We start from the raw sequence: 21,532 nt of genomic DNA, 5'->3' as shown, positions 1-21,532 counted from the left end.
AATTTAAATGAACAGGATGTTTCTAGTTGTATTAAACCTCCAGACATTACTAGAACAAATGTGTATCTCTTTTTACGACATTTGCAACAGACGAATTTAATCACAAAATCCTAAAATGGGAAAGATTCTACTAAGGCCACATAGTTCAACCACTGTTTTGCTTTCAAGCAAAACCAAACAGAAATTGCTTCAGAACCACAGATTTATAAAAACAATAACAAAATTGAGTACCCATTCTCTGCACATAGTAGGCCCTCTAAAGAGAGAAAAAGCAAAGTCTATTCCCTCAATCATCTCATTTAGAAGCTGTCAATTCTGGCTTCACAAATGCCCAGAGCCATGCCTGCACCTCTCAGATATCCTGGATTAAATGGTTGCAGGTAGGACCCTGGGAATGGGTAATTTTTTTTAGCCTCCTCAAGAGACTGTAACGTGCAGCCAGAGTTGAGAACTACTGCTGTATCTCTAATATTTTTAATATCTTTATTGAGATATCACCCACACACAATACAATTCACCCATTTAAAGTGTATGCTTCAATGGTTTTCAGCATATTCAGAGTTGTAAAATCATCACCACAATCTAATTTTAGAATACGTCATCACCCCAGAAAGACACTCACATCCATTAGCAGTCACTCCCCGCCCCCAATCACAGGGGACCATTACCCTAGTTGATGTCTCTAGGAACCTAACTATTCTAGGTACTTCATGTAAGTGGAATCATACAATATTTTTTGTTCTTTTGTGTCTGGCTTCTTTCACTTAACAAAATGTTTTAAAGGTTCATTCATGGTATAGCAGGTGTCAGTACCTCATTCCTTTTTATGCCAGAATAATATCCCATCATTTGGCTATGCCGAATTTTGTTTATCCATTCATGAGTGGATGGACATTTGCACTGTTTCTAGTTTTTAGCTATCATGAGACCCCTTACTATTTAAAAGCACTTGTACAAGATCTGCACTTAAAGTAATATAAGCATGTAAGCAACAGTTTGAAAGCATTTCCTGAGAAGAAGACACCAACCCTCACCCTTCTCATCTCCTTTAAACATACCACTCCATCGTGGAGAGCAGCACTGAATGCAGTTCTTTTAGAAATGGTTTGTTGGAACTTGAATTTTTCTTTTTTTTTTTTTTTTTTCCTTTGGTATGGTTGCATTCATGGTATATGGAATTCCCAGGCCAGGGCTTGAAATCCAAGCTGCAGCTGCGGCAATGCTGGTTCCTTTAATCTACTGTACCAGGCTGGGAATCATAAATTTCTGATTATTTTGTTCAGCCTTACACTTATATCAATGATCCAACCACATTCCTTTTGAAGCCAGGACATGCTTTTCACCTGGCCGCTTATTATTTACTCTCACTCTGTGCAGAATTTTCCCATTCAATACCTTAGCATAGAATATTTTAACACTTTTAGGACTTTCTAGTCGTTCATTTCAGCAGTGGCAGCATCACCTCCAACAACTCTCTCAACTCCTTGTGACTTCAAATCCATGTTGTTTCCCCTAGCAAACTGCCTATGAAGTTTCCTCCATAAAAATGAAAGGAACTATCATATTTGAGTACTTGGTCTCAAACACTGTGCTGCACCTTACAGAGATTTTACTCATTGTAATACTCATGAACACCTCTAGAACAGGCATTATTTTCCCTATTTTTCAGATGAGAAAACCAAAATTTGGAGAATTCAAGCAATGTATCTATCCATGCACACACAGTAGGTAAATGACAGATACAGGATTTCCACCCAGATCAGTCTCCGTCTTTTTATTATACTTCCTCTTCTGTTTATATAATCATGGAATTAATAAATAATTGTGCCATAGTTGTGCTAGGAGACATACTAGGCCTGGAGAAAAAAGAATTCAGCAAAACAAGACTATCCCTGCTTTCATGGGATTTACCATCTAGTAGAGGATACAGATAATAAATACTTTATCACACAGTTTTATAATTACACACTGTGAAAAATACCAAGAAAGAAGATTGCACTGTGGGAGAGAGGGTAGAGGGAATGCTAGAGAAATGACCTCCCCAAGAAACTAACAGTTGGATTCTGTGAAAAGCTTTGTCTTCCATGGCAGAATTGTGGAGCAGTGGGGGTGGAGCATTCCCTGAGGAAGAGGCTTACCTGGCTGAGGTTTGCCTCAGCAAGAATGCTGGGGAGGTAGGCACCCACTTCCCCACCCTGCATTCTCTGCCTCTCTTTTCTCCCTACTTGCTTGCCTATGGCATGTCTCCAACATTTGTCCTTATTTCACTTCATGCCACGTGCTTGGCTATTTCTTCAGCTTACCAGAGCAAATCAGAACCATCTTCTCAATGATCCACAGCGGCAGAAAATACTCCCACTGAAACCAACACCCATTCCGAAGAGAGAATGTGGCCCAAGTGATTAGGAAATATGTTACACTCTATTTGGCAGATTTAATTCCAAAAGACTTAGAGAATATTATTTCCAGGGTTGGAGGTAGGAGGGGGATTTAAAAACAAGCTTGCTATTATGCAGACACGAAATTACTGCAATATTGGAGCTACTCTGAATTGAAGGTGATTAACTGGGCAGCTTCCACTAAACGAGTCTTGGTTTTGCTGCCACCTGCAGGTGTGTTACAGAGAGTGCACTGTGGCTCACTAAAGCTTCTTTACAGAGCCAGAGGCAAGAATAGTGAGAGCAGGTTTCAGTTCATACAGGTATCTCTAAATAGGGTAGTGTCAGGCCTTGGCTGACGGGGACTGTTCCCTCTGGGAGGTGACTGGGCAGCTGGAACTGAAGTCTGCTTTTGAGAAGAAGACTCCCAGTTTAAAACACAGGGAAGATGCCCTGATTGAATAACAAGAGAAAACTCCTGGATCTGGTGTTTTTACTTATCCTAGAGAGCTACTTAAATGCCCTCTGCTGAAGTGAACACATCCACCCCACCCTAGGATCAAATCCATACCCACAATGACATGACCCTGGCTTGGAATTTCTCCAACCTGTCCAAAACACTCTGTTTCAACCACACTGAATCACACAATTGTCCCTCCCACTTCTTGCTTCCCCTCTAGCCTTCGCACCAGATGCACCCAAGTCCTAAGACGACTTATAATACCCACCCATCCTTTTATCCCAACTCACTTTTACCCAATATGGATTTCAGCTCAAAGGCAATAGGCTCTGGAAAACCTCCAATGCTTCCTGCCCATCCCACATCCTCCTCTCTCACAGGCTCCCCTCTGACACCATGTCCATTCCTAACTCAACTTCCCACATTCATGTTGGAGAAAAGAAAGATACATAGATCCATGCAACAGAAGAGAAACACAGAAAGAGACCCACATAAACATGGCAAAGGCAGGAGTTCCCATCCTAGCTCAGCAGTTAATAAACCCAACTAGCATGCACATGGCAATGGTTCAATCCCAGGCCTCACCCAGTGGGTTTAGGATCTGGCGTTGCCATGAGCTGTGGTGTAAGTCAAAGATGTGGCTTGGATCTGGCGTTGCTGTGGCTGTGGTGTAGGCTGGCAGCTATAGCTCAGATTAGACCCCTAGCCTGGGAACCTCCTTATGTGGAGGGTGTGGCCCTAGAAAGCCAAAAAAAAAAAAAAAAAGAAAAGAAAGAAAAGAAAGGCAAATTTTATGAAGAAAATAGAGTCTTTACAACTACTGGTGCTGAAACAATTGGAAATTGATATGGGGGAAAAAAAGGAGTTTCAATCCATACCTTAAACTATAAAAAGTTCCCTACAAACAAAAGCCTGGGAGCAGATGGCTTCACAGGTGAATTCTACCAAGCATACAAAGAAAAACTTAAATCCATCTTTCTTAAACTTATCCAAAAGATTGAAGAAGAAGGAACACTTCCAAAGATATTCTATGGGAGTTCCTATCACGGCTCAGAGGTAACGAAACTGACTAGCATCATGAGGACACAAGTTCCATCCCTGGCCTCGCTGAGTGGGTTAAGGATCCAGCATTGCCATGGGCTGTGGTGTAGGTCACAGATGAGGCTTGGATCTGGCATTGCTGTGGCTGTGGCACAGGCCAGCAGCTAGAGCTCCAATCTGACCCCCAGCCTGGGAACTTCCATATGCCAGGAGTGTGGCCCTAAAAAGACAGGAAAAAAAAAAGATATTCTATGAAGTCACCTTCACCCTAATAACAAAACCAAAGATATTAGCAAAAAAAGAAAATTATAGGTCAATATCTTTGATGAATATATATGCACAAATTCTCAACAAAATTTCAACCAACCAAATCCAATACATTAAAAGATCATACACCATACCTTGAACCATACACAAAAATTAACTCAAAATAGATAATAGACTTAAATATAAAACCTAAAACTATAACACTTATAGAATACAGGAAAAAAATCTTAATTTAGACAAGGAGATCTTAGATGTAACAATCAATAAATGTGTAGTAATAAAATAAAAAACTGACAAACTGGAGTTTATCAAAATTTTAAATATTTACTCTAAGAAAGACATACCTAGAGAAAGACAAAATAAGCTATACACTGAAGAAAATCACTGAATAATATATTTATAAGCCATAGACTGGGATAAAACAGCTGTGAATTACATATCAGACAAAGGACTTATATACAGAGTATGTAAAGAACTGTCAAAACTCAACAAGCAACTTAATTTTGAAAACTGACAAAAGATTTCAGTAGATATCTCATCAAGAAGATACAAAGATAGCAAATAAGCCTATGAAAAGATGTTCACATAATTAGTCATTAGGCAAACACAAATTAAAAATACAATGTGATACACAACTGTTGGAACAGCTAAATTTAAAAGAGAGGGAAAAAAGCTAACAAATGCCACATGCTGACAAGGATGCAGAGCAACTGGAACTCTTACACACTGCTGGTAGGAATGCAAACTTGTATGGTCATTATAGAACTTTTTTCTTAGTTTTATTTTATCTTTAACTAGTTTCTTATGAAGTTAAATGCATACTTTCCATACAACCCAGCAATCCTACTTCTAGATAATTATTCAAATGAAATGAAAACCTATGTTCACAAAAAAACAACTTACAAATATTTACATCAGCTTTATGCAGAATAGCCAAAACTAGACACAACAGAATGTCCCTCAACTTGGGAATAAATAAACTGTGGTACATCAATTTAGTGGAATAGTACTCAGCAATAAAAAGGAACAAACAATCAATACATGCAAGACCATAGTTGAATCTGAAATGCATTATGCTGAGTGCAAGAAGCCAGGTTCAAAAGGCTGCACTCTGTACGATTTCCATCCTGGAAAAAACTACAGAATCAGAGAACACTTCAGTAGTTACCTGCAGATGAGATGGAGCCTGACTCTCGTCCCCAGCCCCTGGAAACTGCTTAATCTGTTGAGGGAATTTTTTTGGAGGTATGACATAACTGTTCTGTACCATGATCGTGACAGTGGATATATGACTCTATGAATTTTCCAAAACTCATAAAACTGTATGTTTTTACCGTATGTGATTTTAAAAATAATTTTTTAAATAGGGGAAAAAATTTGAGTACACTCAAGGCAGCAGCCACTACTCAGATGGCACCTTGGCAGGATTTGGAAAAGGGTATTCCTTCTGATTGCAAAACTGCCTGCAGTACTCACATATCCAGTCACCCTTTGAGGAGAGACTAGAGGCTAAATTTTAGTCCCCCTCAGCTCCACATTCTCCCCAAAGTCCATATAGGGCACACACTGCTCAGCCTTCCCCAGTCACCTATGCCTGCTTTGTAATAGGATATTTATTTATCTGTCTCCCTACCTACTGTGAGTTCCTCAAAGAGCTTTTCTAATCCATCACCTTTGCCCCAGCAAGCTGCTCCAAAGCTGGCCAAACAAATATTTGTTGAATGAATAAGTGAATGATCTACCCCTTCTCCAGAGCCCATCTCTGAGCAGCCCATTCATGGAGCTCTTTCCTCCCTGTGAAGTTCTAAAGGACGGATCTGTGCCTCTCATTTGTTACAACCAACAACAGAAGCAATGACTACTGACATAGCCATGGACAGGCAAGCAGGTCCCCTCCTCGCTAGAATGTCAGCTTTTTGTGAAGAAAAAATATATGCAAATATGTATCCCCCATAGAGCCTTTGGTCATGCCATTACACATAAAAAGAGCTTAATAAAGGTGAGTTGAAAAAAACCAAAAAATTTTCTTAAAAGTATATGGAGAGGAAAAAAATCAGGCTAAGATGCAGAAAAAGACATTTAGATAAAAACATTTAGACCATCAGCCCATTTTGATGACTGACAAGGTTTTCACTTTCTTTCTTTCCTAACATGGGTAACGTGTTTTTAGTAAAGAATACAAATAAACCGAAGAATTAATGTTAAGTAGAAAAAGCAGTGCTGATAAAAGTGGATGTTCAAAATGTTTTCCTCTAAATTTCCAGAAACAAGGCGTCTGTATTTCTGTGTATTCTTATATCTCTGGAGAGAAACATGAAATGCAGAAGGAGGCTGTTGTGTGGGGTACAGCTCAGTTTCCAATGCATTCATAGGGCTATTCATCTCATAAATGGGGATAAACTGTAACACCAAGCTTCCATCTTTCAGTAGGAGGAACACATGCAAAGCATTTTAGGATCCTTGGGGAAATGGGAAAATAGCTATTGAAAGCATTTTTAGGATGGATGTTGATAATACAGGAAAAGCACTCTAGTATTCAATGTGGTGAGAGGTATATGTGGTCCTTGCATCAGCAACTGCATCCCTCACCAGGACTGAGCTGTCCTGTCCACAGCAAACCCCTGCAGCAATCAAGGTGTCACAAGCTTTAATGTTGCTATAAGGTACATTCAGTTGAATAAGGTACAAACGGAGTTAACAACAGCCATGTAGCCAAGCAAAGGACTAGAAGCAGGTGGCTGACCTCAGGATTTCATTTGAGAAGTACAGGGCCTGCCTCCCACCCATCCAGTCTCTTTCCCACAGTCACAGCCAGTGAACTGAAACGCTGTCGTTCCTTTAGGTTCTGGCAGTTCTACGATTTCCAAAAGCTTTACATTTCACTTACTTTGTTGCAGCCTGAATCTTGTCTGCTCTGGAGAGACACAGAGGAGTCTGTGATTTCAGGATTCCAGCTACGATCATACAGCTGTCCCTATGTCTCTGCTTCTGCCTTCAGGAAGAACTGGATGGCACATTGGTACACAACCCTCTGATGGTCTCCCTAACGAACTGACTGAAGAGGAGTCTGCCTAAAAGAGTGGTTAAGAGCAAGGCCCCAGATGGAGTAGAGAGACAAAGCCTCTGCCACCTACTTTCTCTGTGACCATGGGGAAGTCACTTAACCTCTCTGAGCCTCCATGCCTTCAAACTGCAAAAGAGAAAAAATAATACTTACCTCACAATGTTGTGTGAGAACTAAATGAGATAGTGCACAGAAACGGCTCACTACAGGGCCAGACACACAGTAAGCACATAACCAATAAATGACAATGTTTTAATGTTCGTAATCATTCTAAAGGCAAAAAGGAGAAAAGGCAAGGAATATGACCTTGCTTCTACTACCTGTCCTTGAGGCAGCCCAGTGATTATGAATTCAAGTTCTGCAATCAAATCCCAGCTATAACACTAATCCCTGACTGACTCTGGCCAAGTGCTTCACCTATCTAAATAACAGAATAATAAGAGAATCTACCCGGGAGGGTTGAATAAGATTTCTGAAACACTTGGCCATTGGTGGCAAATGGCAGATAAGTGCAGAAAACAAAAACAGAAAGGCTGGTTCAGGTTAGTGTTGGCTGCCCTGTTATGGAATGAATGTCATGATCCTGCTAAGAAGGGTAAGAAGGCACCAGGCACAAGGGAAGAGATAGTTCCCAGGGAGCAAGGACACTGCCCTGGGGGCCCTTGATAGCCCATACCTCCTACCAACAAATCCCAGCTCCAGGATACTCACAAATGTAGCCGCTCCCTCCTCGCTTAGAACCCAAAGTTCCAAACACTGGACTCTTGCCAGTGTGTCAAAGCCCTTTTAAGAACTAAGAAGCAAGGAAGAGCTTTCTCAGCAGCTTTCAGTCAATTCTGAAAAAAAATGCCTCTCATTTTTCTCTACCAGAAAGCAATTTTGCAGGGACATAAAGCCAGACGGGGAGGCTCCAATGATGGAGATTTATCGCCATCTAGAGGACTTGGTGCCACAGTGCAAAACGTGTCACCTTTAGGAGATGTGCTGAAGAGGAGTTTCTCCCTCCAGGACACCACAGCCTCCTGTGGACAGGGGATGCCAGGGATTGACAGCCCATGAACCATCCAAGAGGAAAAGGGGTATTACTCAGACAACTTTCATTTGTGGAAAATCAAAATAAGATCCCACTCTTTGCATACACTGTTTTCAAATGCTTGTTTTTTTAAAGTTTTTTTCCCTCTTCGTTTCTTGGAGATTTTTCTCTACTGGAGATTCTCACAAATCCTTTTCTAGAGGTGGCACAACCACAGGCTCCCTGGTGCTGAAGGACTGTGCCTGGGGAGTGGTTATGATTTGGTGGGTAGCAGGGTTTGATTTATGAGCCATTTGAAAGTCAGACAGTGCACTATTACACCTCTCCTCCAGTTCATGCTTTAATCCACTCTGCAGCTGGCATCCACCCTTGTTGTTTCCATGAAGCGGATCTTACCAATATAACCACCAAAGGTCATTTTTCAATGTTCCTTACCAGACCTATTGCCCTGCTTGAGAGTTTCTCTCCTACCGCTTTTTTTTTTTTTTTTTTTTTTTTTTTTTCTTTTTTTCTTTTTAAAGCTGCGCCCTTAGCATATGGAAGTTCCTGGGCTAGGGGTCAAATCCAAGCTGCAACTGCACTGGATCCAAGCTGCCTCTGCGGTCTACACTGCAGCTTGTGGCAACATTGGATCCTTAACCCCCTGACCAAGTAACCACGGCCAGGATCGAACCTGCACCCTCCTGGAGACTATGTCGACTTCTTAACCTGCTGAGCCACAATGGAACTCCATCTTTCCCACCTTTCTGACTTCCCCTTCTTTCCTCCATTCACAGTCTCATCTTTCTCTGCCTGCGTCTTAAGTGTCATTGCCTCCTCCAACTTCTGTCCCTGATCTTTTTTGTCCCATTTTTTCAACAGAAGTCCTCCAACTTTATTGGGCATAGTATCAGGAGAGGAATTTTCAAAAATACATATAGCCAGATCCTAAGTGATTCTCTTTCGGGGACATCTGTATTTAAGTTCCTTGTGTGAGCCTGATGTGCACCAAAAGTTGAGAACCACTGCACCATTCCCAGGAAATTTCGCTCATTGTCCTTGGTCACTGTCTGTACAACCACACCTACTCTGACAATTACAATTCTTCCCATAACCAGTGTTCCACTGGCTTACTCATTCCTGAAAATACAGATTTGCAGCCTCCAGCAAAGGTGTTACCAACTACTTCTGGAGTTTCCCCATGTGACTCACACATGCTTACAAACACATCCAGCCCACAGTCCTGAAGGTGTCAACCTCAATTTCCACCTTCTTCACCTCCTGACCCTCCTTGGCTGGGTGCTGCTACATCCACTGGGCCCCTGCTGTTTCTGCTGGGCACCACAGTCTGTTCTCTCAGTCAAGGCTGGTTGGGGGCACCAAAGCTGAAAATGTTCTACTGAACAGTGGGCAGAGCAGGCCATTTTAGGGGAGGTTCCCCCAGAAGCTGAGCCTGAGGCAAGGATTTGGCTACAGGTGACTTATTTGGGAGGTGTTCCAGGAATCTGAAAGAACGAGAGGGTGAGACGGGGACGAAAGAAAAGAAAGTTCAAGGAGAGTTATTTAGGACACCAATGTGAGAAACAGGGCCTGGTTCAACCAGGGCCCCTGAGAAGCATACAGGATGCATCCAATGGCATCCTTCTGAAGGAAGGATGGCTGCTCCCAGTGCCCATGGAGTGAGGAGAGCACTGGCTGCCCTGCATTTCTGGCCCACAACTGCATGCGGTCAAGAAGGCTTCTACAGAATCTAAGGAGGCCCCAAAGCAGGCTCAAAAAATTGACAAAGTGAGTCTTTAGTCCCCTAGAATGGTCTACCACAGCTACAACTGAAACCAGAGGTAGACAAGAGGGAGGTGACGTGGACACCAGAGGCCTCTGCCACACTCTCTCACTCTCTTTTTATGTTATGTTCTGCGGGAAGAGCCCCAAAGCAGTGACAATTACGTGTGGTTTTCAGAGAATCAGTCTTTCCAGCTTTCTTTACAGCCTCCAATACACACCAATCCCTAGTTAGAAGTTGAATTCAGACCCAGATCCAGGGTAAAGGGCATCACCCCAGCCCCTGGTTGTGCGCCAAAGCCAGCTGCACCTGAGGTGTAGGGCCCTGTGGACACATCTGCGGCAGTTAGGAATCTAGAGGAGCTTCTCAAAGGCAAGATCAGAGTGAAAGCCTTCCTCTCCTCTATAGAGATCCTCCAGCCACAGCAATTTTCCACATATGTCTGATTACCTCAGTGCTAATGGCTTGGTCCATATCTCCAAGACAGATCTGTCCTGAGCTCCATTAATCTAACTGCCCACTGGGTACTTCTACTGGGACATCTCCCAAGCCACTCAGATTCAACACAAATAAACCTTATTACCTGCCATGCATACCCCACCATGAATCCTCTTTCCATTCCTGGATGTCCATCTCTAAGAATGACACCTCCCACTACCTGTTAGCCCACAGGAGAAATCTGAGAATCCATCCAGATTTGACTGCTCCAAAAGCCATCTATGTCCAATTAGTAACAAATGTCTTTTCATTAACAGTGAAATTTTGCCTGAAGTGAATTTGCCTAAAATGTATTAATTTGAAACCTATTTGCATACTGATCAATTTATTAATGATTTTTTGGCCTGAAATTCTGAATTTGGGATTATAAACTATGATTTTTATAACTAATTTGTATGAAAATACTCTGAAGAGAATTTTGTATTTTACATTAATTATGCCTTAGTTTGGCAGCATAGCCTTTACCACCAGAATGATTATTTTGTACATTTTTGGTTATCTTTTTCTATTTTACATACTTTTCTACACTTCAAGTGTTTTTTGAAATATGCTATTCTGAGCAATAAATACTTGAAAAATATGTAGCATTTCAAAAATAATTTATCAAATTCATCCATTTCTTTCTTTCTTGCCTCTTTCTGTCTTTTGTGTTTCATGATATATTTTATGTATGTATTAACCATGTAGCATATCTAATATCCAGTGGCATCTGGCAGCAAGAATCAAGAACTATGAAAAAATATTTGGAAAGATATGTCCACACAAAGACTTGTACACAAATGTTCACTGCAGCATTATTCATAATACTCTCTGGCCCCAAACTGGAAATAACCCAAATGCTTGTCAATCAATAAGTGGAATATAACATAGCAATAAAAGAGAATGAAATACCAATACAGGTAACAATTGGATGAATTTCAAAAACATGATTAGCAAAAGAAATCAGAACAAAAGATTATGTACTATTCGACTCTCTCTATATATATGAAATTCTAGAAAACTGTAATGAGAGAAAGCAGATCAATAGTTGCCTGGGGCCAGGGATGAGGGTGGAATTGACTGCAAAGGGTCATTACTAAGAAATTGAGATGCCAAGAGGTTAGATCCTCTTGTCCATCTCCACACAGCCAGAAAGTAAGGTGGATTCAAACTCGTGTTCTGTTTTCACAAATCATGCTGCCTCTCTAATCACAAGTTTCATAACATATCTTTCATTCTGGTTCATATCTTCCTAAGATACATCAACTTTCTTGGATCTAGAACAGTGTTTCTCAACTGTTTTTTATTATTATTGTTCCCAGAAGGAGCCTTTTTATATTTTTTTCCCTAATTGCCTCCCCTGTGATAGTACACATCTGTTTTTATAGCGCAACCCTTTGGAAGGCCAGAGTACTGTAACATCTAAAGTTTTTGCCTTCCCAAACCAATCTTCACCCCCGGGAGGCAATGGTATGTTTACTGAGAAGGCACAGTCTGGGAGATAATCCTTCAATGCAGAATTATGAAACGTCTTGGGCTCACAATGTGCATGTGCACAAAGGATCCATGTTTACACGATGGTATCATACAGTCACATGCATCTATTTGACACTGATTTCTTTTGCTTCACCAAGTTTCAGAATCATCCTCTCCCCATGGGTGCACATATTTTAATCATGTAACCCCTATGCACTATGCCCTTCAGATTGGAGTTGTTTTCACCATAAAACTCTAAGTGGAGATGCTTTAGACTCAAAGAAGTCCAGTGGTTAGTGTCATCTGTGTCTACCCAGGACTTTTCCCATCCTCCCTTTCTAGCAAATATAGCAACCCCACCTGGCTTTGGGGAACTCTCTTCTCTCATTCAGTGGGGCTCAGGTGAGGCTGCCAATCACAGCACAACAACTACTCCTGCTTTCAGACTGTGTGAGGCATGTGGCTACAACTGACCAATCTCAAGTCTTTAAACCTATGGTCACAGTATTGGCCCCAAAGGTGGGTCCATGATTAAGAGCAAGGCCAATCAGAATTAATATGATCACTGAGAGAAAGAAATTCTCTGCTTTATATCAGGAATTCTAAGGCTGTAAACCCTCTCCCCAAAAGACTCTTGGCTAAAATAAGGTCCTGTGCAAAATTTTGAAGTACGCCTCACAGATATTTCCTGTCGAGTCCTCTCTCTGGATATCCATAAATTGATCTACAGCAATAACCCTCTGACTGCAACACACACACACACACACACCTCGCAATAAAGGGGGTAGAAATACCAAATAAAAGAACTGATGCTGAAGTTTAAGCAACATATGAATTATCTACTTCCAAAAAAGAGAACCAGGTAAGAACAAATCTCTCTAATGGTTGAATTTCAAGACCTGTATTGTTTGGGTAAAGAAACTATACTGAGGCAATGAATCCTTGGTGCCTCCCAAATCACACTACATAAATAGTTATTTATTAAGTTTATAAAGTCGGCCCTGCTTTAAGCTCGTAGAAGAGAGATGCTGTCGAAACATAAAACCAATTATCTATCTGAATTTCAAGGGAAGAGTTCTTGCTCCAAATTTGTTTACTCCCTTCCATCTTGTGTACATCAAGAGCCACAGCTAATTATTTCACATGTTCTATTTAGAGAAACATTACTAACTTTTCATTCTTCTTAGATTCAGAGTCCTTGCTGAAGAGGAGAATATGCTGGAAGGGACTTTAGATCCTTTGTCTAAGCTGATATTTAAAATCATTTATTGTTCCTCCTAAAAATGATAAAATTCCAGCTCTCCCACACACATAAAATTTAACTTCCTATGAATAGCTATAAGTGGCCAGACTCTAAAAGAAATTAGAGTGTGCTATATTGGTCAGAGAGTCTTGTTATGCTTAACACTTGCCACTCACACGTGTGTGCACATACACACACACACACCTGCTGTTGCCATAATGGACAAAGACTATATATCCCCCCAGCTGACTTAAAACAGAACAGCTCTGGGAATGCATTGCACTATCTGAGAAACCTCAGTGACTACTTACATGTATGTCATAGAGGTAGGAACAGTCAATCAGTAAAGGGAAGTGGTTGAAAGGGCCAATCACATACTACCATAGCTTCACGGCAACTTACAAGAATTCAGTTCCACAAGTCCGGAGGGAGCTATTCTGCCAGTAACCATGAGTCTTTTTGGTACCTGACCTTGAATGAAGGAAGCTGTCCGTATCTCCAGAGATAGGCAACCTGAATTCATAACAGGTGTGTAGCTGATTCAGCTAAGCTCAAATAGACAAATCTCCTTGACAACAGAGTACCTGGCTTTATAGTACCTCCTGAAATATACATACATGAGACACCCATGTATGAATAAGTGCCATGTCATCCTTCTGTTAAGTGCCCATGTTAGCTGAATTCCAATCAGTTTCTGTCTTGTGACTTTAGAAATGTAGCTAAGATTACAAACTAGCACATGGATCTAATGTAAATGAGACTAGAATCCTAAAAAAAAAAAAAAAATGTGATATAGTCTGCCCTATTTCTACCTAGTCAACCAACAATATTTTATTCAGAGCCTACATCACACAAAGAAATATAACCTACAGTCTGCCCTTAAGAGATTTCATGGAGTTCCCGTCATGGCGCAGTGGTTAACGAATCTGACTAGGAACCATGAGGTTGTGGGTTCAGTCCCTGCCCTTGCTCAGTGGGTTAACGATCTGGCGTTGCCGTGAGCTGTGGTGTAGGTTGCAGATGCGGCTCAGATCCCGCATTGCTATGGCTGTGGCGTAGGCTGGCGGCTACAGCTCCGATTAGACCCCTAGCTTGGGAACCTCCATATGCCGCAGGAACAGCCGAAGAAATAGCAAAAAGACAAAAAAAAAAAAAAAAGAGAGAGATTTCTATCTAGCTGTGGAAATAAGATACACACACACAATAAATGTGGTAATTTTCTGTTGAGTGTCAAATTAGTGGGCTAGCCTAAGATGAGGTTAACAATAATGGTTACTACTTACCAAGTGTATTTATGCCAAAAAGAGCACTAATTATTTCACATACATTATCCCACTCAGTCCACATGGTAACACTAGCAAGTTGGTTCTCCTTCTTATAAATGACATAACCATCTTCATTTCCCCAAAAAAGTTTCTTCCTAATTTCTTCCCTATAATTCTGGAAATCCTCTCAATGCATCTCAAATGTGCTCTCTTAGCTAGACCTATTGTCTATTCCTTGGGGTTTTCTATTTTCCTCCTCTTCTATTTCAGCTCTTGAGCGCTCTCTCTTGCACTGCAAATAGCCACTGTGTGGTAAATCTATTGCCATGCAAAAAACCACCCCAAATTCTCATGGCTTTAAACATCAAGAATACTCCCACTGGAGTTCCCGTCATGGCACAATTGTTACCAAATCCGACTAGGAAACATGAGGCTGCGGGTTCGATCCCTGGCGTTGCTCAGTGGGTTGGGGATCCGGCGTTGCCATGAGCTGTGGTGTAGGTCGAAGACGTGGCTCAGATCCTGCATTTCTGTGGCTGTGGTGTAGGCTGGTGGCTACAGCTCCGATTAGACCTTTAGCCTGGGAACCTCCATATGCTGCAGGAGCAGCCCTAGAAAAGGCAAAAAGACGAAAAAAAAGAAAAAGAAAAAAAAAAGAATATTCCCACTGATTCCACAGGTTGACCAAGTGGTTCTGCTTCATTAGTGTCACCCAGATGTTGGGATGGCCTAGTTCAAAATTATTTCACTCATGGCTGGGAACTGGTGCTGGTTGTCAGTCGGGAACCTAGCCATCCTCTTCATGTGGCTACTTAGGCTTTTTCACAGCAAGAGGACTGAATTCCCAGAAGGGTTTCAAGCAGCAAAATTAGATGTTGCAGGGCTACTGAAGCCCAGGATTTGAAGTTACACAGCATTGTTTCTGCCACATTACACTGGTCAAGGCAAGTCCTAGGATGACTGCAGACCAATGTATATTCAAGGGAAAGGAAAATAAACTTCACCTCCTAATGGGATGGGTGGCAAAAAATGTGAGGTTATCTTGCCCTAGAGCCGCCAAAACAATTACCACTAAAACTTGCAAAAGGTGCCACTACTGCTGCCGAGGCCCAATATCATTTGATTCAAAGCCCACAATGCCTTAAGTTGACAGTATTACTGTCTGTACTGAAATTGCTGCTTATACCAACAGTGCTATTCCCCATTACTGGAGTAACTATAAAGTTACAGGCACCATTCCTCATTGCTGTCAATATTACCAAAATTAGTGGTACCCAATATGGTGTGTCCTCATGATCCAAACAAGATTTTAACCAAACTGCTATGGGGGAGTTCCTGTTTTGGCTCAGCGGTAACAAATCTGATTAGTATCCAAGAGGATGCAGTTTCGATCCTGGGTTTGCACAGTGGGTATAAGGATCCAGCGTTGCACAAGCTGTGGTGTAGGTCACAAATGTAGCTTATATTTGGTGTTGCTGTGGCTGTGGCAGGTCACAGCTGCAGCTCTAATCCGACCCCTAGCCTGGAAACTTCCATATGCCGCAGGTATGGCCATTAAAAAAAAAAAAAAAAAAAAAAAAAAAAAAATTCCTTCCCTGGAGCAACAAACACCAGGGATTTTTAATTGTCATTTACAAATGGGACCAGAAAGCAAAGACCAATAGGAGGCCTGCCTAAGAAGGGTGAGCTCATGTTACATGCTAAGCCTCGATGTTGCCAAAACATTCAGAACACCGCTTCCTAATGCAATCTTCACAACAAACCTACAAGGTAGGTGATAATGCTCCCATTTTACAATTGAGCTCATTGAGACTTAAGAAATTATGTTAGTTGCCTGAAGTTGCATGCATATTGGGTGCTGAGCCAGGCAGGATTCCTTTCCAGGCTGACTCCCAAAACACAGCCCCTTTCCTACAGTGCTATACCATCTCCCTAGGACACCTTAAATACTTTGCCTCCCACCACGTGGCGTCACGACCTTCACCTAGTACATGCTGACTCCGTGTCTGCTGATAATAGAAGAATTATTTCCACTTCATGCTGAAGCCAGCCTTGATGACAGTTTAACACAGCCTCATCAAGGTCCTCTACAGGAACAGCCAGTGCCAACAGGGAACCTCCCTAGCTTTTTAAAAGCCTTTTTTCACTGAGAAAAATTGAATTTTGCTAGTTTTGTTTTTTCTTTCGGTTGGAAACCTTAGGAAGGCTAAAAAGACATCATGCTAACTGACAAAATTCCAGCTCCCTATGGTGGTAAACATACACAGTATTCTTAGCTGGGAAGTCACTGTCAATTTACCTCTCCATTTGTCAGCCAAAATAATGAACACACAGAGTGAAATGGCTTTTTCAAAAAGTCAGATTTTCCCCTTGCTCACAGAAATGATCAAAGCCAAGTGAATAACAATACTCATGTCTGATTCCCATAATGGAACTTGCTTCCCAGCTTACCCTGAATTCATGTTTCACATTGTGCCTGGTATCTAATTGGTCTAAGGCTCCCTCACTTTTCTAAAAGCCACAGAGAGTACAGAATTTAGGAGCAAGGGAATCATGTGCCCTCTACATGACTGTAATTTTGCAAAAAAATATTTTTAATTATTTCTGAATCTTTGAAATACGAAGTGTTTTGGTGGGAACTGCAATGAGATATGTGTGTGAGAAGCACAGTGAATCATGTTTTACAGGTAGTAAAAAAAAAAAAAAATCCAGAGAGAAACTGAGTGATTTATGTAATATCACAGAGAGAGTCTGAAATTTAAACTCAAAGATGTCAACATCCAGTTTTTTTATTACTGCCTTAAAAATTATGCTTCTCACACACCAGCATCCTAGCAGGATCCTAAATTCAGTCCTGCCAGGATGTGTGAATAGAATGAACCATCTATATCCATTCAGAAGTTTAAATGCAAGTGTTTTACTGTCAGAATATTAACCCTAATATGATTCATCTACTCTCTATCAAATGTAGTATCAATTTCTGTCTTGTTTCCAGGTTTAATCCATCACAACTGGCACCTAAAGCATTTTTCAAAGCACAGTTACTTCAAATACAGGTTGAAGAGTTTCACTAACCTGTATAAGCCTTTATCTACTGTTTTAGATAATTCTGTGGATGAAGACCAGAAAAACCATTTAATTCTAAGTAAAGATAGAATCTAATCTTAATTCCATTAAGATAAGGACAAGTGAGCTAGCTATTAGGCCCTTTCAATGAGCTATTTTCCATGAAAATTCTATAGGAGTAGGCTGTCCCACTAGAAGGCTACAGTAGATGGATGGATTTCCTAAGCACTTTTTCAGGTGACCCAAACTTGGCTAAAATTTCACCGTATCAGCAAACTGCATGTAAAGGAAAATACATGCAGCCACATGACATAAAACTTTTTTTCTCTTTTCCAGCAGCAAACCTAATACAGAAAGAGAAGAATCTCTACATTTTTTTCAGAACAACAGAGGTGTCACTCACAAATGATGACCAGGCCTCCCTTGTGTCCAGCTGCTGATCAGTCACCACGTGGCTATCAAGGGGAGAGAACCCACTCCCTTGTTCCCACTTAACATATTAGATCAATGTCCTGCCCAAATCCAGTACCTGAAACAGGTCTAATAAGGAGCACTGGGAATGTAGCCACTGAAAGGAAAGAATAATATGAACAATCCCAAATGGTGAATAGTTCCAAATCCAAATCCCAAATGTTCAGTGTAGATGAGAGAGGAAAAAAAAAACTGAAGATGTAGGAAGATGTGATGAATACTCTCCTGACTTCTGATTTAGCAACTCTATTTTCTCTCTACAGTTCTCTCAACAGAGCAATCAAAGTGTGATAAAAAAATTATTTTTTATACATGAGCACTCATTGTGTGCCAGCTGTTATATAAACACAATTTCTTGTAATCGTCACAGCCCGGTAAAGCAGATTCTAGGATTATGCCCCATTTTACTACTGAGAAAAATAGAAGTTCAGGGAAGTTAACTGACCTATCCAAAGACACACAGGTAAGCTGCATGCTACACTGCACAGTAAAAGAAAGATAATTTGTATCTTTTATCATCCACCATAATAGTTCCTGACCCTGGCCACACTTAGAATAACTGGGTACTTATATTCTAAAATACCAGTGCCAGGGAGTTCCCGTTGTGGTTCAGTGGTAACAAATCTGACTAGTATCCATGAGGTCGCGGGTTTGATCCCTGGCCCTGCTCTGTGGGTTTAGCTGTGAGCTGTGGTGCACATTGCTCTGGCTGAGGAGTAGGCCAGCAGCTAGCCTGGGAACTTCCACAGGGCTGCCGCGGCCCTAAAAAAAAAAAAAAAAAATACCAGTGCCAGAGTTCCCTTGTGGCACAGAGGGTTAGCACAGAGAGCTAAGGATCCAGCAATGCCCTGGCCCAAGATTCCAAATGCCACAGGTGTGGCCCAAAAAATAATAAATAAAATAAAATACCGTGAAGAATAAATGTGAGAAAGCAGAAGCAGGCAGGGAGAGGCTTCAGCTCCTTGGATGCAGGCCTGACGCCTTGGACACAGGCCTGACACATACGAAAGGAACACATATGAAAGGGTAGATGGGAAGTGTCCCATCTTTTTTCGAGAAAGTAAAGGCAATCTTGGCCATAAGAGGAGTCCCATGTTACATGGGAATGAAATAATGGCCTGGGTGAAAACTCTGCTTCAGAGGTGGGACAGAAGAGCCATCAGTCAACCCCCACAGCAGGAGATGTGACCCCCACAACAGGAAATGTGACCCTCCCCCCAGAGATATGACCCCCACAGCAGGAGAGATGAGCAGTGCATTTTCATGACCACCAAAGTCCACAGATTATGCCTCTCAGAAGCTTTGAGCAGCAGCTCCCTAATGGGTCCCATGGCTGCCATCACCTGATCTTAGAACTGCAACTGAGTCATCCCTGCCTCCTTCTCTACACATTTTGTTCCCCTTGCTCTTGGCTGGCTTACCTGGTGGCAGAGGAAAACTGAACCATGATGCAGATCTGGTCTCTGTGAAAGAATGGGTACGGAGCACTGAGAATAAAATTCTCAGACTGCAGTGCAGTTCTAAGAACTCGGCCAATGGGAAGTCCTTGAGTCAAAGCTATTCACAAGAGGAGCCACGTGTCCTGTAGGAATGCCCTGCATCAGTAATTCCACCACACTCAGTCAGTCACTGACTGAGCACTGTTTGGGGAAGTTGTGCTCTTAGTGTGAACACAGTGCTGAATGGATCCAGGAGTATAGTCAAGGCTATCAGTCAACTCTTTTTTCTGCAGCAGGAGATCTGAGAGGTGCCATTTCATGGCTACCAGATCAGACAGTCAAATCAGACTCACAAGAATCAGAGGCCTTACTCAATATTCGGCATCACTAATTTCAAGGAGACAAGTAATTGCAAGGCACAGGCAAAACAGGGAGAGATGTGGGATCTTCAATCCGGCCTCTCATGTCCCTTCTTACAATTCTAGGATAGGCTTTGGCCCAGATTTAACATATGAGGTCTCTAAACTGTGGACGCAATCATTTTACTTACAGGTCTGCTAATTCTTTCTTTTTTCCAAGCTATTCTCCGTGCCTGACACATACATCCCCTTCCTTATCTAAGTACCACCTCCTTATTCTTTGGTTTCAATTTAAATATCACTTCCTTCTATGATTCCCCTAGGTTATTTCTTTTTGTTTTGTGTTATTACAGCCATATTGTACTTCCTCCACTATGGAACATATCACCTTTTATAATAATTGTTTATTTTATGTCTTCTTTACTAGATGAGAAAGAGAAAGAAGAGCAAGAGGAAGGGAGGGGAAGAGAAGAAGGAGGAGAGAACAAGGAGGAAGAAGGGAAAAGGAGAGAGGAGAAAGAGGGAAAGGGATAGAGATTGTGTCTTTCTTGTTCACCATGGTGTACCCAATGACTATCACATCAGTGGCACATGGTTAAAATTCAGTAAATATTTACTGAATGAATGATGGACTAAGTCTGAGGGGGCCACAGAGGAAGAGACATTGATTATGTCTGGGAGGGAAACTGGAGTAGGTATTCACCAAGATGCTTGAAACATTACAACAAGTTGTGACTGATGGAAGGCTCTCACACAGTGAGACTTCCAACCTAGTCTTCTCTGACTTCTGTCAACAATGGCAGATACCAAAATAGAATGAACATAGAAGAAGGACGGGTCTACTTCCTTCTCTGAAGAAGTGGAGAATTTTAAAGCCTTAAGTTCTGGGAAGCAAATTACAATTGCAGAAGTGATATATTTGAATTTCTAATAACTCAAAGAAGATAAGGGGAAGAAGCAAAAGGGAAAACTACCAAAAAGAATTTGAGGTGCATTTAGGAAGTCTTTTTCTTTTTTATTTATTAACTGTAAACATTTATTATAAATTGTAGTAAGTTTAAAAAGTAAAAAGTATGATATTGGTGCAAGAATAGACAAAACAGAGGAAGAAAATAGAGTCTATGGAGTATTCTTATATATCTGTATCTTTGTAACTTACTACAAAGTTATTACCTTAGGAAGTCTTTTTCTATTTTCTTCCCATAAGCATTTGCTAGGTGAATGATTCTGGCCAGGGGAGTTACTGCTTCCCATTTCGCCTACTGAGAGTTCTGTCTTCATCAAAATAACCACCAGCAATGAAATTATAATAGCCAGTGTCTACCCTTTTCAAAGTCTGATGTATGGGTTATAGCATGATCATTAGGGATATTAATTATCTAAGCAAAACAGGAAAGAAAATACACTTCCCAGGGACTTGTGACTCCAATTAAGTATGCTTTATAGTATTATAGTTGAGAAGCCTTTACAAACACTTCCTAATTCATCAAGATATGTATCACAGCAGGAATTCCCTCTGAATCCACCCTAGGCTCTTAAAAATCAATCGCTATAGTCCTCACTCCCACTCCACATCTGCTTCATTGTGAGGGGAAAAAATTACATTAACAGCAACTCCAAAGTGAAAGGGTTCTAGAAACAAACACAGAGATAATCAAAGTCCCATAACTCCATCCTTTCTCTATTATCCTAATTACCCCCCTCTCCTATTCCAAGCCTCCCCAGACTACA

General features: G+C 41.3%; 1 long non-coding RNA gene across 1 annotated transcript in view; it reads right to left on the bottom strand.

Annotated features, from left to right (window-relative positions):
- LOC102165048 overlaps window positions 1–19,606 on the bottom strand; it is a 308,358-nt gene extending 288,752 nt beyond the window's left edge. Inside the window, exon 1 of the long non-coding RNA XR_307588.3 lies at window positions 19,425–19,606. This is a non-coding gene — a long non-coding RNA (uncharacterized LOC102165048). The remainder of the gene's footprint in view (window positions 1–19,424) is intronic.

This window comes from Sus scrofa, chromosome 14 (genome assembly GCF_000003025.6).
Source record: "Sus scrofa isolate TJ Tabasco breed Duroc chromosome 14, Sscrofa11.1, whole genome shotgun sequence".
In the NCBI taxonomy this organism is placed as follows: Eukaryota; Metazoa; Chordata; class Mammalia; order Artiodactyla; family Suidae; genus Sus; species Sus scrofa.
The sequence above is the reverse complement of the archived record's forward strand: the minus strand, read 5'-3'. Positions and strand labels throughout refer to the sequence as shown.